This window comes from Prorops nasuta, unplaced genomic scaffold, assembly GCF_024137725.1.
Source record: "Prorops nasuta isolate Cenicafe-Biocafe unplaced genomic scaffold, Cenicafe_Pnas_1.2 PNAS00008, whole genome shotgun sequence".
Taxonomy (NCBI): Eukaryota; Metazoa; Arthropoda; class Insecta; order Hymenoptera; family Bethylidae; genus Prorops; species Prorops nasuta.
In genome coordinates, this window is record NW_027116805.1 from 7,551,983 (window position 1) to 7,574,255 (window position 22,273).

Below are 22,273 nucleotides of genomic sequence, written 5' to 3' on the forward strand. Positions count from 1 at the left end.
AAAACACTTTTCAAAGAATTTCACATTTTTTGGAAGAAATTTCAGCAATTTTGTTAAATTTACAACGATAACCTTGATTTATATTGTGAAAGTATACGATATAAATAAATTAATTAAAATTTATGCATTCAATAGTCCCTGTGCATCTCTCTTCCTCAGAAATTTGTCTGCTCGTGATTGGAATTAATCATTTCAAGCACAAATTATTACTATACATATATCTACTCGAGAGTTGCAGTTTTACGCAGTCATAAAATAGTTGTTTCGATCGAGTTTTGCTATAAGGTATTCTGCCTTTGAAGTTTTAATATAATATACCTTTCCACATAAATTGCACAGTTTTATTACGTTAAAATAATGGCCACGTCAGTGCAATTTACGATCAATTATCCCATTAGACAATTATTTATTTCCCTCCGAGCATTAATAGAAAATTTAGGATTTTTCTTCCAGCAGCTTCCTGTCTTTTGTTCGTCGCGTCGTACGAATTTCTCTGCTGCTTGGATAAATGACGTTCGAGCTAGTAACAGTGACTGACCCGTTGTGTCACGTTCGGTAGAATAGGCAGCACACCACAAATTAATTAAGCGGACAGTGATGAGCGTGGATTCTGCATGGACAACCTCGTACAATGCTATGTGGGTTTAACATAAATACCTCGAATATTGTAAATAAGTATTAGGTTGCACACAAATGTATAAGCCAATGAAATAATATGAAATTCGATATTTTAATATTACACTGTTTATTTCAATTATTCGGTTACAATAAAGCCATTCTTGTCTGATCATTAACCACTCGAATACGAGTAATCTCCTTGAAAGCTGATCGTGTAAATTTTTAACACACGTGGAGCTTGTTTGAGGTAAATTAATAAAACCACAAAATTCAACAAAGAAGCGTGGTTAATTTAACTCACATTATCATATTTCTAAGAGAAAATTCATAATTTTAATTTAAATGAAATTAGTAGAAATTGAGTAAGGAGAAATATTTGAATTGATCAATAAATTATAAATATTAAATTCGACAGGCTAATGAAAGACTAAAATCTGAAGTTTTAATATTATCTTGGTCGTTCCATCAAACTAATCGCTATGTTACACAATAATGTCGATTGTTAGCCACTCGAATGCCAGTAATCTCCCCTCAAATTGATCATGCAAATCGTGAATAGTGATCGAACTTTTCTGTACAATTCGCTCATCAAGGATACTCCATAACCCCCAATCACAAATTTCCTCTGCATTTACAATGCTCTTGTAGTTGACTAGTCGGTACAATCTCGTTACCTACTACTCGTTTGCAGAAAGCTATAGATTATTCGCTGCTGAACGGTACTTTCCTCAACACGATATCAGTATACTGCTCAGTTGGAATTCACTTTTCCCACACTAACTTTGACACATTAATTTTAATCATTTTTATCACAATTCATTATACTTTTCAACTGTGGCACACGAGCAATTTGAATAATTTAATCTTGAAACTAATTTACATTTGTAAAACTTTGCTCGTTAAATCTTACCCCCTCCCCTTCCACCCTCTCCTCTTTCCTACATACTCGTATCAATAATATCTATAATAATTTATCAATCAATCTTTCACTACACAGAAAACTGATGGGTTCATTAAAAAAACTCCAAATGGTCCTCGGTTTCAATTTGTTTTTACGTTCTTCCATTCTTTTGTTCACGGTGCACGGTGCTGCAAAATAAAAGCGAGTGACAAAAGGTGCGAATAAAAATTGATGGTTCGACGAAAAATACAACGAGTTTTCCAGATCCGACAGGCGCAAATATTAGTGAATTTTCACTGCTCGAATTTTGTTTTGACAAATGCTTTGACTAAACTTTCAACATTTCACTCTGCGAGCATTATACTGTATTGAATAACTATAAAATTTAAATAACAAATTTACATTATAGATAACAATAAATACCAGCACTTTTTCAGAGCTTATTCAAAATTTCAGCATTATCCATAAAAGTGCATTTCACACCATTGACTCTGTGAAGACTTCAAGTAAATAATCCACTTCCACCTACGTACTATACAGCCCTTTTTTTCTGAACAATTTACATCATTATCAGTATAGAACACACCTCCTTCAATATTCCAACTACAAAACAAAATTTTTCTCCTAAATTGTCACAAATGCACAATTTTCTATCAAAGTTTTTTTTAAATAAATTCAAATTCAAGTGATATACATTTTGCAAAATATAATACAACATTCCCAGTGAGAAGAAAGTATCGAAGAGATTTACATGTATATCAATTTCAATCGAATTATTATCATCGAGTTATTTGAGTAGCTTCATTGTACGAACTGATGAATTATTAATGTGACGTCAGGTAGTTCGTGCAAGAGTAGTATAACTGTCCATCCAATAGCGAAGTGGATGTATACTTGGCATGGCCATTAAGCAAATCAGCATCGATCAGAGAGGAGGAAATCTTGAGGGAAGATGTGTCTCGAAGGACGATAAATATGAAAGTTTATATATATATATATATATATAGCTGAATGTACATTTTGGTATACGACAATTACAAAAGCCACCCATCTCTGTCTCTCCCCCCCCCCCCCTCATTTCTAAAAGTTTCTCCAACCTGATTTAATCCTTAACGCCACAATGCCTTCCACTTTGGAGCTTTCCCTGCTTCAAGCTGCTTTTTTTCGAGCATCCCTCGGGGAATCCAGAATGATCCTCGCCTTACAGCTCGAAAAAGGGGATGGAAAGCTTATTCTTCGAGCAAATATTTTGTCAGATGTATACATTATAACCTGCTCGGGCCACAGTGAAAAGCTGGCAAATTAATCAGACTCGCGTCATTAATCGCAAATCGTATTTAATTGCGAAGGACTCGAGGCTTAAAACGAATGATTACATAATTTAGCAATATTGAATTATGCAGATATAGAGCACGTGGTGGAGTAGCAAATAATAAACCTGGATTCATGCGAATGCATTGAATTTTCATTAGGGGAATTAGTGGTAGTTGTACAGGGGGAGACCCTTTTAGTGGAAATACGAGTTTCTAGAGTTTGATCAAAAATAGAATATTTTCCAGGTGGAAGGGTGCTCCAAGCTTTTCTTCCTTACTTTTTTTTAGTAATCCACTGGGAGAGCCAGGGATGAAGCTAGTTGCAAAGCTCCGTGAAGAGGGTGGAAGAGGTCGACGAAGGATCATGGAGCCAACGAATTGCTTTTGTTGGAGAATTGGAAAAGATTTCTGCAGATATGGAGAGTAGTGCTTGAGCCGAGTAACAAGTCGGATGAACGATCAGTCATTTAAAATCTGTGCTAAAGGAAACCCCAGTGAATTTCCATCAGCGAAACTTACTGCAAAGTCAGCTGCTGATGACGATGAAAAAATTCTGGAAAATATTCCCAATCGCTTGAAAATTCCTTTTTACGATTGTTGAATCTGTATCGAGGCAATATTGTTATATTCCTGTCCTGAAGTATCAAGAGAGGGTAATACGAATCTTGCAAATGTTTGTGAATTATTAAAACGTATTATGCTGATTGCTTTTGCGATTTTTCTCAATGAGGAAATTCACGATTGTGTGGTAGTAAAATGTATCGTTATCGATTAGTGGTTGAATAGCATTGAATATTTTTTATTTGTTTTCTTTGTAAGCGACCTATTATATATATATATATATATATATATATTAATAACACAGCTGATAATAATCCCAAAAGTGGAGATTAAACTCCGATTAATTAAATAATGATTTATATAAATTAAAAAGTTTAAGGAGAATCAAGAATAAATTCTATTCTTCGTGTTACGAAAATTCTATTCTAATTAATCTGATAATATTTGTTCTCGCATATCGATCGTAACCACAAAAATTAGTAAAATTGTTTTGCTGCTATATTTTACATACTCGAATTGATCGTAAAAAATATACATTCCTTTATACCTCCGGTATTTTCGATAAAATTACACGAAAATACCATTAATTTGAAAGAATGCAATGAAAAATCTTTAAAAAATTTATATTCTAAATAATTGTAATTAATAAAAAATAGATTTCTTATTAAATTTCTCAATCACGATATTTAGTAATCAAACCAAAGCAAAAATCACTTTTACGTCATATATACATTAAACGAAAATGAACGCTCTAACCAAACAAAACTAGTTCCCTTCTGATATATTCCAGGAGATTCAACTTACTAAGCAGCTTTGGACGAAGCTAAATATCGAAGCACGTAACACAAAAACGTGAGTTATTTCACAGAAATAAATAAATTTTACGTTGAAAGAAAATAAAGATGAAAAAATAACTGAGTATTCGAACTCTTGACAGAAATTGTTCGAGTTAAACGTGACAAGATTGGATAGCTGGAGCATGATTGGTCCTAGAATCAATTTGTCTGAAATTATAGCAATTAAATTAGTCGCTATCGTCAATCGAGTAATTTTCGATTGTATATTTGAACTGATAAATTTGCATTGGACACTGCTGCAATTATCGATTTCACTGTAATTTCCCGTAAATTAATCCTTGAATACGTAAAGAGTTTTCCAAGTTGCCTTATCCTCTTTCGATGTATTAATAATTTAAAGAGCTTTAAAGAATTGTCAGCGATTCAGCCAGAGCTGGATAAAAAATTTCCTTTGACTTTGTGGCATCGACAAAGGTCCTTCAATTTTTTATCTTTTGTTCATTTTCATAGGCTACGACGCTATGCTTTGGCAAGGAAAGTTGATCAAAGTGGACCATTTGAATGGATTGATTTTCAGCAAGTCCTTCTTGCCTTTAGGTCCCATGTCGTACTAACCCTTGTTGCACAATTGCTAGTGTTGGTAATGATGGTGCTGTGCTACCACTGTTGCCCTTGTAGCTGTTCCACGATAGAAGGGGGGGGGGGGGGTATACAGATCTCCTACAGAATATCCGATCGACCTACTTCTCCAAATCTTCCTCGAAACTTTTATTCCTCTTCCCATTCTTTTCTTCACCCTTCAGAAAAGAAACAATATTATTTCCACCATAAACTATTATGATGCAAATAAAACTATAGGTTATTCATCGTTCGAAATCATAATTAATAATAATACCAACCAAAGAAATTTAAAGCTAATTATTATTATTATTTTAATTATGCCTTTAATATTCTTTGAAAATTGTGCAAGAAAAATATTTGAGTTGGGAGGAAAATAATCTGTGGGAGAATCAACAGTCGCAGCGTAAAACGTCGGATTTAAAAATGGTAGAAAGTCCGTAATCCAGCAATTTTTAGACGATTACGAAGATATAAGAGAGTTGAAAAAAGTACAAACTTTTCTAGTCAGTAGGGGCGTAACGAGAACAAGTTTCCATGAAACTCAGAGAAGATTTAAATCCCTAATTCTTTGATAAAATTCTCTCTGAATTAAATTGTCTCTTCTTTCTTGAAATATTAATGGATAAATTATACTGGTTAACGAACGATTCAAAATATTGACAAGCGAGATAAAATAGGAGTTTGTTTAAATTATTAAAGGGCTGAATTATTTTCCACGTATTCTCGGGGAAATTACTGGTGGCAGTGAAGAATGCGACGAGGAGCACGGTGTCACAGTCTTAATAATTCCTGATCAAGACCGCTTCTGACACAGTGAAGGAGAAGGAACCGTATTCCCATCCGAAGGTGGAAGCTTTGCGAAGAAAATTTATCATCGCGCCCCTATCAAAAGCCTTGGTAGCCAAGCAGCTAAGACAAATGAAAGTAAGACTTAAATTTAAATGCAGTTGTGCAAAAATTTCAAACACTTGCATATTTTTGCATAATTTCCTCAAATTGGACCACTTTGTGGTTACTCGAGTTAGATATTATATCACGTGCAATAAGAAGGATTAGTGTTCGAAAAAATACTCATTTCAGAGAATTTTTAAAATATTAATAAATTATTTTAATCTAAGATATAAATCCTCACACTAATTCAAAGTAAATATCACTCTCCAATTCAGTTGTTATGAAAATTAGTAGCAGAAATGTAGGCTAATATTTTCTGTTGAAAATTCAAAATTCTGATAAGGAGAAAAGTGTCTAATAGTGAAAAAACAATTATCTTACAGGTAAAGACAAGGGACGGAATTCCCACCTAGTAAGTAAAAAATTGCAAATAAAATTAATTTTTTTATTGTCATTTTTATAAGATGACGTAATAGCTATATTTGAAAAGTTAAAAAAGTAACACTCAAACTCAAATATAATCGCAAAAAATATCAAACGTGTTCGTTATCCACGTTTCCTTAAAAATATAAACATAAAAAATTTTATTATGTGGGTATTTATATGATACAGGTATAAAAACGCTGTAAAATTCTACAGTTTAGTTATTTTTAAAGTAACAGGCAATAACTGCGTTATGAAGTTAAACTTATTAGTTGTTTTCTTTACTTACACTGGGATTATGTCGATTAACGTATCAATGGGATCCCTCTACGTCAATAGACCTGGTTTTAAACAATGTTTGAGGTCTCTGCCTTTGTTCATTGTAAGTAGATGGTCGTTAAAAATTGTAAAATAATATTATTTAGTCGTATTTACATTGCTCAATTCTTAGTACTACCCCAATCGAATACTAACTTGGGAGCAGAAAGTCGAACTTCAAAAAAGCGAGGACGAGTGTTGGAAGAAACATACTCGTCCTAAACAAAGAAGCTTAGAACATTTTAAAAAGTTTGATGTATAATTATCTAAGCAATTTAATAAATTATTTAAATTTAATATAAACCCTCGTAATAATTTAAAAAATATATGTTCCTGCGTTTTTGATTCTATTACTGTATAAAAATTATTAGCAAAATTATTATTAATCGTGTATGTTAATGTTTATTTACAAAAATTCAAAGTTCTGATAAGGGAAGAAAGTCAAATATAGTGCAAAAAGCAATGATTCTAAAGGTGAAGAGAAGGAACCGAATTCTCACTTGGAAAATGCAAACATCTTTATCGTGTTCTTTGTAGAAAGATGTATTACACATAGCAAAGATAAAAAATTAAGACAAAAATATATAGTAGCAAAAAATATCAAACGTGTTCGTTATCCACGAAAAATTATCTTAGATATAAAAAATATGTGTACATTAATAAAATTTGTTTTCGTGAAAATACATAAAATACATTTTATGTGAGTATTTATATAGGAGCAGTATAAAAACGTGTGAGAAGCTCTATTTTTTAGTTATTTTTCAAGAAACAGCAAATTGCAAATACATTACGAAGATGTGCTTATCAGCTGCTCTATTTGTTTGATCATGCAGTAATCGACGAATTATCTAAATAAAAAACAAACCTCGCTTTTGGTTAGAAATAGGAATCAGTGTTCTATTTTGCTATTACTATATTGACTTTCATTAAAACCAGAATTGCTAAAGGAGAACAAAACAATCCTATAATAAAACGGCAGCTTTAAAAAACTGATTAATAAATTTGCAGTTTTATATCTTTGCTAATTAAATTTTCCATTAGTAGAATTATTTAACTAAAAATATTAATCGAATCGTAATTTAATCTTATTAGAGGACATTTTACCTCGTCGGGTTGAAATTTTCTGTATTAAAGTTACAAATTGAAGTTTTAAAAGATACAGTTTTTATTGTCAGTTTTGATGGTCCAACAGAAATTACTTTTGCTAGGCAGGAATGTAATGACCGTAAAGAATCATTTGTTTTACAAAAATCAATAAAGCGACTGCTTCATATATAGTCTGCTTCAGTGTTTCTCGTCGTAAGATATTCTAATTTTTTTTGATCCGTTAGATTGTAGGGGGAGTATATCCATAATAATAAAAAGCAAGAATTTTAAATGGATTTTTCTCTCAAACAACATTTTCCTAGCTGACGGAAGTGATAGAGCACACAATATTTAACATATCAGCTTACTTTTTATTTTGAAACGTACTGCAATCTTTTTTTTTATGCAGTAGTTTAAAATCGGATTGACAATTATGATAGATATTACGATGCTCGAAAATTTAATAGCAGAATTATATGATTCTGTGTACTAGTAACTCTTGAAAATAATTAAAGTTCTTATATGGTGAGAAATGCAGGCTAATGGAAAAACGATGATTCAGAAAATAAAGCAGAAATTACTGTGTTCCTATCTGAAGATGGAACCTGTGCTAATAAAATTTATTACTGCCCCTATCAAGGTACTTGATAGCTTAGCAGATAAGAGATAAACCAAATTAAGACTTAAACTTAAATGCAGTTGCGTCCAAATTTTAAACACGTTCGTTATTTGTTGAACTCGTAAATAAATACTTCAAAATATATGGTGATGAAAGTTGTTTTTGTAAAATAACATAAAAAATATTTTATGTTGGTTTTTATATATAGAACTTGTATAATGAACTGTAAGAAATCCAACTCTTTAGTTGCTTTATAAGTAGCAGCACATTTGCAGCTTCATCATGAAGATGCACTTATCAGCTTTTTTCTTGGTTTGGACTGTAATTATGGTGAATAACGTGTCATAAGATGACCTTCTGCATTTTACTTTTGATCAATGTGTTTTATCTCATTTTTTTTTCAATGTAAGTAATTAGCTAATATAAAATTTAAAAAATTTTTATTTAATCATATATTATTATTATTTTCCAGTTTTTAATATATAAACCTCCATTTTCTTAGTGAGGAGTGGGGAGTAGAATTTTATCGTGACGAATTAGATTGTTACAGAAATATAATTAGTATTTTTGATCAAATTAAAGTTAAGACAAAAATATGCCACGATTTTTTGCCTTAAAATTTCTTCCTCTACCTAAATTTTTCAAGCTGGGAGGCACACATCGGAAACCCTGCGTTTACTAAAGCTGTGCAAATTTTAATTATTTGTCTTCGCCTCTCTTTGCATTTCCTGAAACTGTTGGGAAACTTTCACAGCACTTTCGGATTAATAAGTGTGAACTCATCTACTCGCAAAACATATAAGCTTACACGAATTCTGAAGCGTGACAAAATAATTTCTACAAGGAAAACCTAATAATACTTTCCTCAAGTTCAATAAACACGCTCTCTCATCAAATCGATAACACTGGATTACCATTTGAAAAAACAAAAGTAAGGAAAACTCATTCCAGCTGCAAATTTCCTTGATATTATTTTAGTTTCTGCTTACGTAGAAAATATAAAGATAACTGAAAAACGAAAGATAAGTTTTCCACCAAAAGTCTTCAGAGTTTATTTCCCTAATTAATTACTTTGAACTATTATACGTGTTTATATTTATATTGCAAATGAAGCAGTGATGAAAGTTCAACAGAGTTCGTTCGATTTTTTATCCTTTAAATGAAGATAAGACTTTTATCTTAAAATTCTATTGGTGAATGTTTTACAAATTTGTAAATAATCACAAGTTAAATATTTTTATTTAACTCGTTCATCAATTATATATAGCTGAGTACTGATACAAGAAAAATTGTATAAAAATGATTTATTACATTTTAAGAAGTCTTGGCCTGTTTTCTAGTAAAGTTGACATCGTTCGAATGTTGAGGTTTTCCAGACTGAAATGATATCGTAGCTATGCAATTAAAGGATGCTGAAGGGATGAAATGACTTCATTTGCCTCCACCATACTTTAACGAAGAGAAGGGACATCCAACCAAGTGGTTTATGCAAGATACTTTTGCAATTACATTTCTCTCCGTTTACCCTTTCAAAAATGTATCTAATAAACACCTAATTTCATTAACTTTTTGCTTTCAATGAGAAGAAAAACTTGTCCATTTTTTTAAATTGAAGTTTTATTCGATTTCTTGACTAAAAGATTAAAACGAGTCTGAGAATAGTACATCGAGCACGAGAATACGAAGGAGTTCTCGTCTAATCAGCAAATCCTTTCTTCTTAGGATTTACTCTGGATGATGATTGGTAGGAAGCAGTGGAGTCTCGATATAATTAACGTGAGCCAGCCACTGGCTTTGGCCTAGGTGGATTGAAGCACGATATTTCAAGCTCTTTTATCACGATGTCAAAATCACAATGGAATACGTGGAGCATAAAATTGATTCAGAATGTGCTCTTCATCCTGTCCCAAAGTGATTAATAAAAATCATGATTTCACACGTGTGATCAACTGATAACCCACTCGTTCGTTCTCTTCTCACCTATATCAATTTAAATTTCAGTAAAATCATTGCTGAATGATGAACAGGATGCAACAGTGTTCTGCTGCTAAATAACGAATTAATAGTGAAATAATTCTGTTGTGTGGTACATTACTGATTAATTGGAGTACGTTTAGAGGGGCGTTGCAAAGTGGTTGGTAAAAACGAGATTTAATTGTTCCTTTTGTTTTATCCTTTGTCTCTTCCGGTGGAAAGTCTGCAGTGGAAAAAAGCTGCGCATTTAGTGTCTATATTTTATGATATCCACAGCTCGTTGTGGGACATTCAAGCTTCTACAAAATTACTTTCGCGTTACGGTTGCAAATGTGGCTCCTATAGAACAATTATGTCTGTTTACCAGGAAGCTTCTACGTGGCTTGCAAAAAGATTGGTCCAGCCTGTCATTAAGAGAGGCTCAAATTGTTGTTTTATTTAATTTGCTGATCCACTCATTACGAGGCTGGAAATCCTGTTTTACACGAGCTCGCGAATGTCGACTGTGAATAATCGTTATTTATTATATAATTATATAATCCATATTCGAAAGGTAATCAAGCAATTTCATTTGTTGCAGCATTTACGTGTAATTTACAATTCTTTTGCGTGCCTCGCCTTTGTCCATGGACAAAAAGTTATGATAATGTAATTTTAGGAAATATGGGTCAACCTTTGCTGAAAAATGAGTTATTAAAAATTTTCTGGGTGCAGCAATTAAAGTGGAAAGCACAGAATTGAATTATTCGAGGCTTTTGCAGAGACGTGACACGTTAAATGTAAGCTCGAAACGATCGAAGCTGATTAAGAAAATGTTGTTGAAACTTACTATGTATTCGTATTTCGGTGATGCACGAGTTTCAATGGAAGATTATAATCTGGCAAACGACTACGTAATTGCTCAATGTTCATCATCGATGTAATCTATTCACGTTTTCTCCTGCTAAGCAGAAAATGTCCATTTTTATTCGAGATGTGTTGTTTTTGTAATATTTACAACTAGATTTTAACGAAATAACAAATACGGATGTTTACAGCAACAATCGAACAATATTGATTTTTCATTAAATTAAACAATGCATGATTCATCGAGCGACTCATTAGCAGTGATATTAAACCGATAGATCGCAAGAGGATAATAAATTTTTCTTCTTTCGTATTTACGATTTAAAATTTTAACCAGTGCAGAAGATCGTAGAATACTAAAAAAATAATAAAAGAAAGGGGAGATATAAGTTAAAAGCATAGCCTGTGTATCGCATTTGGTAAATAATAAATGTTAACAGAACACAGAAATCCCATTTGTACTCGGTAGATTTATCTTTTTTCGTCTGCATTTTTCTTACAAATTTCCTGAGCAAATCGTAAAGAATTTCCTGGAAAATATTTGAAATGGTTGGCAAAAATAAATATAAATTTGTTATTATCATTATTTTATCGAAATATACTATTCTTCATGTTGAAAATAAGAGTTTACATATTAATAACGATAAATGCAAGTCATGAACTTTCACAAGGAATTTCAATTACTCTGACAAACTTTGCGTACATAACAGAAGTTAATTAATAATTTATAGGAGACTCTGAAGAAAATCCTCGAAAATATTCCTTCGATTGAAAATAAGTAAGCAAACACGAAAAACTCGTAATCTTGCATTATTGAACCTTGCATCAGTAGCACATTGACGAGTGAATTACTGTCCAGTTTTGATGATTGAGATTTAATGGTTGAAGGATCTTTGAAAAGTTTGGTCAGTTTCGAAAGGGGATCAGTTTTAATTGAACGAAGCCCAGTTTTCGTTGAGCTTTTGTACTATACTATGCAGGAGAGCTTTGGAAGTTGAAGCACGTGATCCAGCAAGATGCAAGTAAAGCTTTCACAAGCAGATTTACATATATGTACATGTTTAGCTATGAGAATTCGTGAGTAAGCTAGTTCATCAGACTAGATCGCTTGAGCGTGTCCAAATCCAAAACGTCGTCTATTTTCACGAAAGGTAGTTGCTCGAATCTCTCTCTCTCTCTCTCTCTCTTACTAATCTTAGGATTGGAACATGCAAAGCGTAGCAATAAGTTGAAGCAGTCGAGTCGAATATCTGAATTCTGCGAATCGTAGTAAGCCGCGAAATACGACGATTCATTCCATAAAATGGAAATCAGTGGCACAATAGAAAATTGTCATTGAATTTGAACGAAGAAATTCATTTCTCTGAACGTTCCAAGGACTCGATTATAAAGCAAGGCATGTAATGCGAAAAATAGGAAAATTGTAGAAAAATTTAGCTACAATTGGCAAGGTTTTAACGAAGGTGTTAATTTTATAGGATAAACTGTAGCAGAGGCGTAGTAACAAAGGATAAAGCTTATAGGTGTGTGTAACATGGTCCTTTTTGGCTTTAATAAACAATAGCGTGAGGATATAAGGCAAATAATCAATGCTCGCAGCTTTGGCGTGCCAGTAGCTGGCTAGCCCAAAACGAACAAACTTTGGATACCGTGTGTAAAATTTAATATCGTAACGCTGTTGGTGCGATAATCTCATTTGGAAATAAATGTAAGATAGTTTTCTGCAATCAGTGTCGATATAGAGACGTTTGTTGCAAAAGACGCTACACGAAAATTAAAAAATTCTCCTTTTATCAATTTAAATTGCCAGATAATTTTGCTGGAGATTGATTTAAAAAAATTGAAATAAATAAAATTTACTGGCAAGTTAATTGGACTCGATTTTTTTCAGATGGATAACAATGTCAAAATTATGTTTTAGCAAGGTGCACAATATGATCGACGCGTTTTAACGTTAAAGTACGATGCAATGTGCATCATATAGACATGCTTTGCTTCAATTCGATTTCACTCAACTAACTATGTTAGCCTCTTCCACTAATGCAGAAGAGCAAAGGTGCTAAATTCAAACCTTAAGTGCACTTTGCACTTTGGTTACGCCTTTACGTTATGCTGAGATAAAGTCTTGTACAAACCACCCCTAACATCCCGCTCGCCTTTGCCCGATTTAATTACCCCCCCCCCCCCCCCCTTCACATCACACACTTTACGAACGTAAGGCATCGATCTTATTATATAACGTATTCTAAGAATCGTAAAATTAGAATTTTTGCATAAAAGCTGCATGATGCAAAGCCATCGTACCTTTTGAAAATTCGATGAGGGATAAAAGTGGTCCCGTTGCCTGAAACAATAAAAACACATTGATCCATAAAGATTTACATATTTTTCGTTTCACAAAAATTGTCTTTTTCAAGTCTCAGTATTTTCCAGGAAATTTCGAGTGCTGGGAAATATGAATGATTATGTATAATGCAGTAATGACAGGGTTTGGTGGAATATAGTGCATGCACAGAGGGTTTGCCTGGGAATAAAATAAGTGTAGCATGCCACGCCAGCCCTCGCAGTGCAAGCATTCTATGAACTAACAGGATGCCCTTAATGCGATAGAAATTTCATCTTAATTTAATGGAAATTCTGTGTAAATGTCCCAAAGAAATATGACGTGTAAAGGAATTAATAAAATCTAATTTAAACTATCCAATAAAGCAGCCCTAATTGGTACCAAAAGGAAGCTTATTCGATAATATTTCTTGGGCAACATTCCATGAGTTATTTGCACAGCCATTTTTTATTTACAATATCGATTAAATTTATATGAAAATGCAGTTGTTTTTGAAATATTCTCGAAATGGGAAAACGACGTGTTTTGTATATTTTTTCAATGCTCTATATTGTCAGTGATCATGCAGTGGTACAGCTAGAATTTCAATGGATGAAATATAGAGTAAATAAAAAAAGGTGGATAGGATAAATTTGTCCTAGTGGAAACGCCTTCGTTGTCCCAATATCCGCCGGAGCCTCGTTCTAATTTTCCCTTTAATACGATAAAACTCGTCCGACCGAACTTTCCGTGTGCAAAGCTACTGCTCATTGCAAGCTCCGTCGCTTTTTATTGTTCCGAACGATCCTGCGTTCCAACAAACCTACCGACAATTACAATTCTCCAATCCCATCACCCCATCTATCTCTATATCCCTCTCTCGTCTTCGATTTCTCGGTAAACCCAAAGAATTTCATTGTTTTGTGTGCCACTGAATAAAATTTCCTAATATATATTTTCCTAATTGAGTCAAACTCGAGATCCAAGTACAATAAAAATTCTCATGATTCTATGGTTGTATTTACAGGTTGTAAATCAAGAGAAATACTTGAGATGAAAAAGTTTGGTTTAGTTGTTTTCATGTGGGTGAGGGGTTTTGCAATTGTTGAATCTGATGGGTGATTAAAGATGGATAGTCGATAGCAGTGAATGAAACTCGTTCTAATTGTTGGGAAAGAAAAGTTCCACCGATGGTCTCTAAACTTCTCTTCTTTCGTCGATTACTTTGCCCTTCTCACTTTATATAGGACGAAACGTACACATTTCCATAGCTCAACTTGCATGACAAATCGAATATTCGAAGAAATAGGGTATCAAAGTGTTTCGAGCCACAATTTAGGTTGTACAAAGTAATCCAACCTAGGTACACCCCACGTATAAACCAATTTCATGGCAAATCTTGTCTTTGATCTCGCAATTAACTCTGCTACTTGACTGGAAGCTGTACAGCAGGCTGCAGACTCACCTTACGAAGGCAAAATGTAATAAATAATTTAATTTATCGTATGAGAAACTTTTCCACAAAAAGCTTTTTTTTTTTTTAAACTTTACCAACGCCACAATTTACTTAAAATTTAGTTGATAATTTAAACGAGTAACTTTGTTCATTTAATTCAATTACTCGATTATAAATTTTATCATTATTTTATATAGTAGTGCAGGAAATTTAACGCATTAACTTGAAATCTTATATTCAGTACTTTTTAATTCGAGAGTATTTAGCAAAATGACTGATAATTATTGAACCAAGCATTAAATCTCAATCTGTCTCTTCATTAAATCTACAAAATGATAAATATTATCATGAATCGAGCAATCGTATTGTATATCCGCATTGTTTAATTTTAAATAAAATTTTCCTGATAACAACCATGCATGGTTCCACTCGCAAATTTATCTCCGTCACTCTGAACATCCAAGTTTTATATTTGGCGCATATTTAACGATATTTTTTCTTAATAAAAGATTTTATAATGGAGATAAAGCTCGGTTTTCAGGTTTAATGAGAACGGAGACAATTCATAAGATACTGCGACAGATTCGTGTTGCGAATATAGCATCGTTAACTCGGATTTGTCTCCTTTTTACTGGTTTATTCGAGCGAATAACAGGATGATGGAGTTGCGCTTGCATTATTAGTTTATGCTTTATTATTTTTTATCCTCATCAAAGCATCAGAATGTAATTATTGCAAATATTGTGGGTGAAAAGCGTTGAGGCTTCTTGAAAATTGAAGATTTAGGAAAATTGATGGATCGAAGGTGCGAGGCACGTTTTCCGAGACTGCTGAAACTTGTTGAGTGAGTTATCGATTAGTGGGAGTACCACGATAGCCATCGAAGAAATATAGAATTTAACAAAAATACTGAAAGGTTTGAAAAAAGAGAAAGATGATTTGAAATACTGATGTAAAAAGTGGCATTAACGCTTTCATCAGTGTCATTGTACTCTTTCAATCTCCTATTATCTTCCTGATTTTCCTCCCCTTTTTCTCTCCTTTAAAAAAGCAGTAAAAACGAGACAAAGCTGGAAAGGGGTAAGGCAAAAAAGAGACAAAACGAGTAAGAAATAATGGTACAGTTAAAATGCAGCTGAGACTACGCTCACAGATTACGACGTTTTACTCCGAATGGATGTTATATATACGCATTTATCTCAAGCTACACACGTACAAAGCTCCAAGTTTTTCAATGAGTAAGAAGCTGCGAAATCGTTGGAAAAGTAGGTATACCTATATACAGACACAATTCAAAAATTAAAGCAAACTGTTTGAAAGGCTCGAGCAAACTTTGAAACTTTCTTCCTGAAAAGGTATACTTCAGTAAAATAAATTGAAAATCTTTGCAAGTTGATAAACAAAAATTAGAAAAAAAAAATTGTATTTCTACTAGAATAAAATTTCGAGTTTCAATGACAAGGAAAATGTAATTACAGTGTTTTTGAAAAATGCCACGTGTTATAGAAATACTTGGAAAACGTTATTTTTTCATGATTACAGGACAAGTTTTGCTGGAGGATCTTTTATCATTTTAGAAATTATCCGTGAAGATCGAGCGTTTCGAGTAGGACATTTATCTTAAGCCTTGGACAGTCTTCCAGTGGAAAAGAAGTTCTTTCATCAGACACGTCAGTTACAGAGAAAGACGTTGGCTTTTAGCCGAAGCTCTCCTATCAACGTATTGGATTTTCAAGGGATTCCTAGAAAGCCCAATAGAAAAAGGTAGTTGAGTCTGGTCTACGACAATTTTCGAAAGCCCCAAACGTCTGCTCGCAGCCTGCTTAGTTTTCCCTGTTGATTAGGTCGACAGAAATTGATTTCTCTATAATTTACGTGAAACGTCGATATGCCTGCTATTATAGGAATGCAAGCTCGTGCTTTTCTTACTATTCACTGCTAAGCTCGAGCTCGTCGATGAGGGAACAAGTTTCTCTTCTTTTTAAAGAATACCTGCAGTGACGTAATATTTCTCAATCCAGTGCTCTTCCTCGATAAATACTCCTGAATTTCGTAGATTCCTCTTATTTTCGAGGTAATCTTATTATTTAATGGAATAAGACGAGGCTTGGAGCAGCATTTAGATTATTGATTGTACCTTCCAAATATCCCAATACTATTAACCACAAATTGGACCCAAGCTATTATCGAAACCTCCGGATGCTTCATTCCAGAACCGAACGATAGCTATTCAGAATGATATTTCATGATTCGAAGCATTTATGAAAGACGTATAAGGCCTGGTAATAACATAAATTGCTTCACACAATTATTAGCTCTCTTCATTTTTCGTATATATATATTTGCGTTGATAATCGGTTACCACAAATCGTGAATGGATTTACAATGCGAGAGACTTTTCATCTGTCTCTGGCCGAATGTTGCATAACTCAAAATACTGATTCGTGCAAAATTAATCAGGAAAATTGCGTAATAAAACGTGGTGATATATATAATATGTAAAGGAATGTGCAGAGTGTTCGTTGGAAATAACTGAGCAATTTAGTGGAAAATAATATAACGAGGAGGATGAATTAATCAAGGGTAAATTGGCAATCAGATTTGTTGGGGTGGGAGGGGGGGGGGGGGGAGATAAATTTCCATGGGGAATATTTGGGCCTACTTAGGAAAAGGGATGAAATAGGGACACCAGAGACAATGCAGGCTAGGCAATCGCTCCTCTGACACGTATTTATGGATAGGGAGCTTTTCTCTCACGTACAGTTCACTCTCCTCTCAAGTTTGCCCTCGACCTACCATGCAACGCTCGATGTCGATCAACCAGTAAGGCTCTTCAACAAAATCCATATAACAATGCACACATGACAAACACTCGAATCGTGCACTCATCAACGTAGGATTTTTAATAAAATTATTCAATTCTCAAATAATTCGATCCAATTAATTTACAATTTTTAAGTTTTTACAATTAAACAAATAACGATAAGACGTGTGAGTGACCAAACCTTTATCGATACTCGTGAATAAATCAGAGATAAGAGACGTACTGCCAATTAAAAAATTCCAAATTATGTGATTATACGTAAAACAAATTTGGCCTTGGAATCATATATATATATATACGTAATACAAATCATCGTAGAATCATGCTTTAAAAATTAATTCAACGAAACGAGTAGTTTGCTCGAGAGAAAAAGAAATAGAAATTCTTCTTTCCACCCTATTTATTTTTTACACGAAGAAGCATCGTTCTTCTGCGAGAGATTCCTAACTAAATAGCAAAAACGAACACCTTGCAGTTACAAAAGTAACGACCAACAAACTTTTAGTCGTTATATATATATATATATATATATATATACGAGAGTCTCTTAGCGAGAGATTTTTAAATCCTGTCACGTGTGGGAGTTTTCAGAGGGTAATCGATTCGATGCCACTTGTTTCGATGTGACGCAGCGCACGAGGCACGTGTGAGTGTCACGCACCATTGATCGATCGACCGTACGTGGTAAGTATCTATGTATATACTTACATATGTATGTAGTACGTACCTCTACACACGATAGCAGGGGAAAGAGAGAAGGAGATGGAAAAAAAGGTAGACCACCTTCCAACGACCTCCACCTCTCAACTCTATAATACAAAGGGAATAGTTTTCAAACGGTTCACCCAAATCCCACCAGACCCTTCATTTTTTTCTTCAAAACCCTCTGGTCATATCTCTGCAAATACACACACGTGCACTCCAACCCCATTAGATATGCCACGTGAATATTGAAAATGAAAATACACAAAATAATTTACGTTCTAACGTCCACTCGAGCATTTACGATAGATTATATATATATATATATAGTTATAAAATAATAAGAGTGCATGCAAATATCATTCGAGTGAAACACGCGACTTTGAATGATTCTAAAATCATAGAATTCTCGAATGCAACGTAGTGTTTGGAGAAGCTCTCGAAATGAGCTGGGAAAATAGAAATTCAACGCGATATTCACGCGAGGAAAGTGGTGTCGTCTCGTGGCTGTAAAATTTTTATTTGAAATATTTTTTAGTGCCATTCGCAGGTCGATATTCGAAACGTGGGACTCGGTAAGGAGCAGGAGGTACGATGGAGGGACGAGCACGAGTCTCGAGCTTATCACAACGGTATTTAATTTTTGTTCTCGAAGAAAAAGTGGTTTCGAAGAAAATTATCGTATTACCGAGGCATGAAAGGGAGATATTCGAGATAAGAGGTGAACTGGATAAAACTGGAATGTCGTTAAAAGTTGACCCACTTCCTCGCACATTTACTATCTATTTATTCTTCGTATATTCTTGAGTAAATCTTTTGAATCTCGATGAGAGTTCCGATGAGACGTTGGTAATGAACCTTCGACAACAGTCTTGGGAGATTCGTGCAAAATTCTTCGTTTAGAATTCACTGTGTCGATACTGCGTTGCTTTGATCGAAACTTATTCGATATCTCATCGAGTTCCTTTACAAAATCTCGCGAGCATTCTATGCAGCATCTCGTGAAACAATGGCCAGAAGGAAGCAGCAATATTGCGAGAGAAACTGTATCCTTTGACGCTGCAAAGTTAATATTAAGAATGGGCTGTTTTATGCCAAAGTACGAATAGCTTGGAACTCGAGCAAAATAAAAGGCTTGTTTCGCTATTGGCACATTTCTCTCTGCAAAATGCCGCACTTTACCAGCTGCGTCATGTCAAAGCGTGAAATTGCTAGTCGATGTTCGCTATAATAGCTGCAAGATTCGAGTAGGCCCATTGGGCAAAATTCAATTTAATTATGTGTTTGTTTAATTTTATTCTGGTTAAATATATATTCGTGTGGAATGCTGGAATATCAGAGACGAGTGTGTTGCGGTCGTGGTAGGAATATGAAATCGAAACGACCCTGCTGAGTTTCGAGAGACGAAAAGGCGGACGATTCAATATACCATGGTGGAAATATTGAAGGAGTAAAGTGGATGAACGTTTTACTACTTGCTGTGTGTGGCAATCAACTCTCACCGTAAAATATCCTCTTCCAAATCAATATCGTTGCATTGTAAGAACATAATTTTTGAGGGCTTACACCGAGCGTTTTATCGATCCTTGCTCCGATACATTGACATTAATTTTACCTTTATAATAATCGATTGACCCAAATTTTCTTCGTGGTGTTGGTAGGCTCCACAGGGTATTTCAATTTTATATATATGCAATCCATGGAACTATCTTCAAATGAAATTACCGAGTAATTTCGTCGATCCAACTTAATGACCGATCGAATGATTTTAATTAAAGTTTTCAATTTAAATTCATTAATTAAAAAGCCTCCTTATAGCGAGGAATGGACGATGGAACTCTCTGCACAATCGAACTTGACGAACAAGAATTAAAAATAACGATTGGGTAAATTGACAATTCTGCATCGAGCACTGCCTGCTAATTTTAGAATTTCAATCCTTGTCTTTTCGCTGCAACAAAAAAGTTTTTGCCAACAATAATTACCATATGAAGTCTGTGATAAAAATAAAACATGCCTTTTTGCTAACCATGGAAACTTGCGGAGAGTACAAGCTGGGAACGCTAATTGGAATTTTTTTCAAGGTTTTTTTTTGGTTTGGTTATGTAACAGTTTAAGTTTAGTATTATACATGTAACAAGATTATGATATAACGAGTGAAATGCTTTCTGCTTGTTTCGTTATCGATTGGTACCCTTGTCCCTCCCTTTGTGCATCTGTTATTTTGATTGACAATTTTTCAATACATCCATCTACAAAAATTTCTTACAATTTCTCCTCTCGTTTCCCATCAAAATTAAAAGCAACAAAGTTAAATTCTAACCAGTGCACCAAAATAGGCCAGATAGCAGTTGTGAAATCCTTTCCAGAGACTAACGTTTATTTAAAAACATAATTAAATCTGCATTCTGCTGAAATTACAAAGTTTTACTTTGGTACGATTAACTTGTGCGATTCTAACCACAGATTCCCTTTGACCCATTTATTTTTTAGTCTTGACTCTGCACTGTATAGAAATATTATATAGGTATTAAAGCAATTCTTTTCAACACTTTCAGTTTGTTCCAACTAAATCTAAAAGCGGATAATAGGAAACGAGAAAATGGGAGTAAAAAAGGGCAAAAGCCTGCAAAATATTCCAATGAAATTTTATATCCTATGAATTCAGCTTTAAAGATCAGCAGAACTCGAGTGAAGTTTCACAATAGTCTACATACACATACACAGGAAACTTTAGTGCTACATATTCGCTAATTTGATTATTCCAGATTATCCTTCTCATCCACGTACATATTCCTTAATGGCATGTTCACTGTTTAATAATGAATTCCCACCTGTGTCACTGTTTGTTACACGATACATCGTGGTATTGATAAGGTTACGACACACATAAGAAGAACAATAATAAATCAAATCATTTTACATGGAAGACACAACTTTAAATCGTGTATACTCTTTGCTAATTGATTAATTACGTTGGACGTTTAATTAGAGCTCTATTCAAACTACCTTCATTCCAGGCGCACACTGTTTGTTCTTACGCTTGATTTCACACTCGTTTTGAAAATTTACAAGTGCCCTGGAAGATCGTTAATATTTATTTGCAACGCAAAAGCATGTCATATGCACGAAACGTGTTTCTTTTTAAATTATAACAAGCTTTAATCCCTTTTCATTGTAACAATAAAACAAAGCATATTTTTAGAACGAGTAGTATAGTTTGAAATAAAAAATTATTCTTTGTAAATATCATGTATATATAAAATGGTTCAAAAGTATTGTGTAATAATTTTTTTAATTCCTTTCAAATGCCCTGGCCCTGCTCCATCCCATTGAAAGCTTTTCAATTTTTTCTAAAAATAGATTATTCGCTATATATCTAACTGTTAAGTAAACCCATCGCTGTCGTTAAATTTGTAGTCTTCTAAATATTGTTCCAGTGTTTGAGTAGATTATAAATTACCCAAGTCGACAGAATCTGCTATCAAGGCACCACAGTGGGATTGCAATGTCGCTGCTTTTTGTCAGAGATTGTATACCGAACTGATAAGTAAATGGTATACGAAATATGTGCTTAGGGAAACACAAGTGTGCACGATAACAACTGATTATAGTTCAATATTAGTGTGAACTATCATTAGTGAAATTGCAGTATAAAAGCTGATTCCACTTGAAAATTCCTATCACTTTTCATCAAGCCCAATCAACATGTCACCAAGAATACTTTTCTTGCTTTTCCTCCTCGTTGCTGCAGCTGCTGCTGGTAATTTATGGCTAAGCTTTATTTCTAATATTCTGCTAATATTTAACTGCAAATTAACTTTGTATTCCTAGCTGGAAGATGTGGTCCAAACCAAACATGGAAAAGCTGTGGAACGGCTTGCCCTGCAAGGTGTAATCAACCAAGAAGGACATTTTGCACAACAGTATGTATTTGAATAACAAATTTTGTTGTAAAAATTAAAAATGATCCAAGATGGAATGCTTATGAAATATAATA

General features: G+C 33.8%; 1 protein-coding gene across 1 annotated transcript in view; it reads right to left on the bottom strand.

The window, feature by feature from the left end:
* The window catches only part of LOC136775315 (protein qui-1), an 82,044-nt gene that overhangs the window by 40,257 nt on the left and 19,514 nt on the right, over positions 1-22,273 (bottom strand). The window contains exon 2 of the mRNA XM_066729980.1: positions 13,273-13,312. The gene's annotated coding sequence lies outside the window, so the exon portion shown is untranslated. The remainder of the gene's footprint in view (positions 1-13,272; positions 13,313-22,273) is intronic.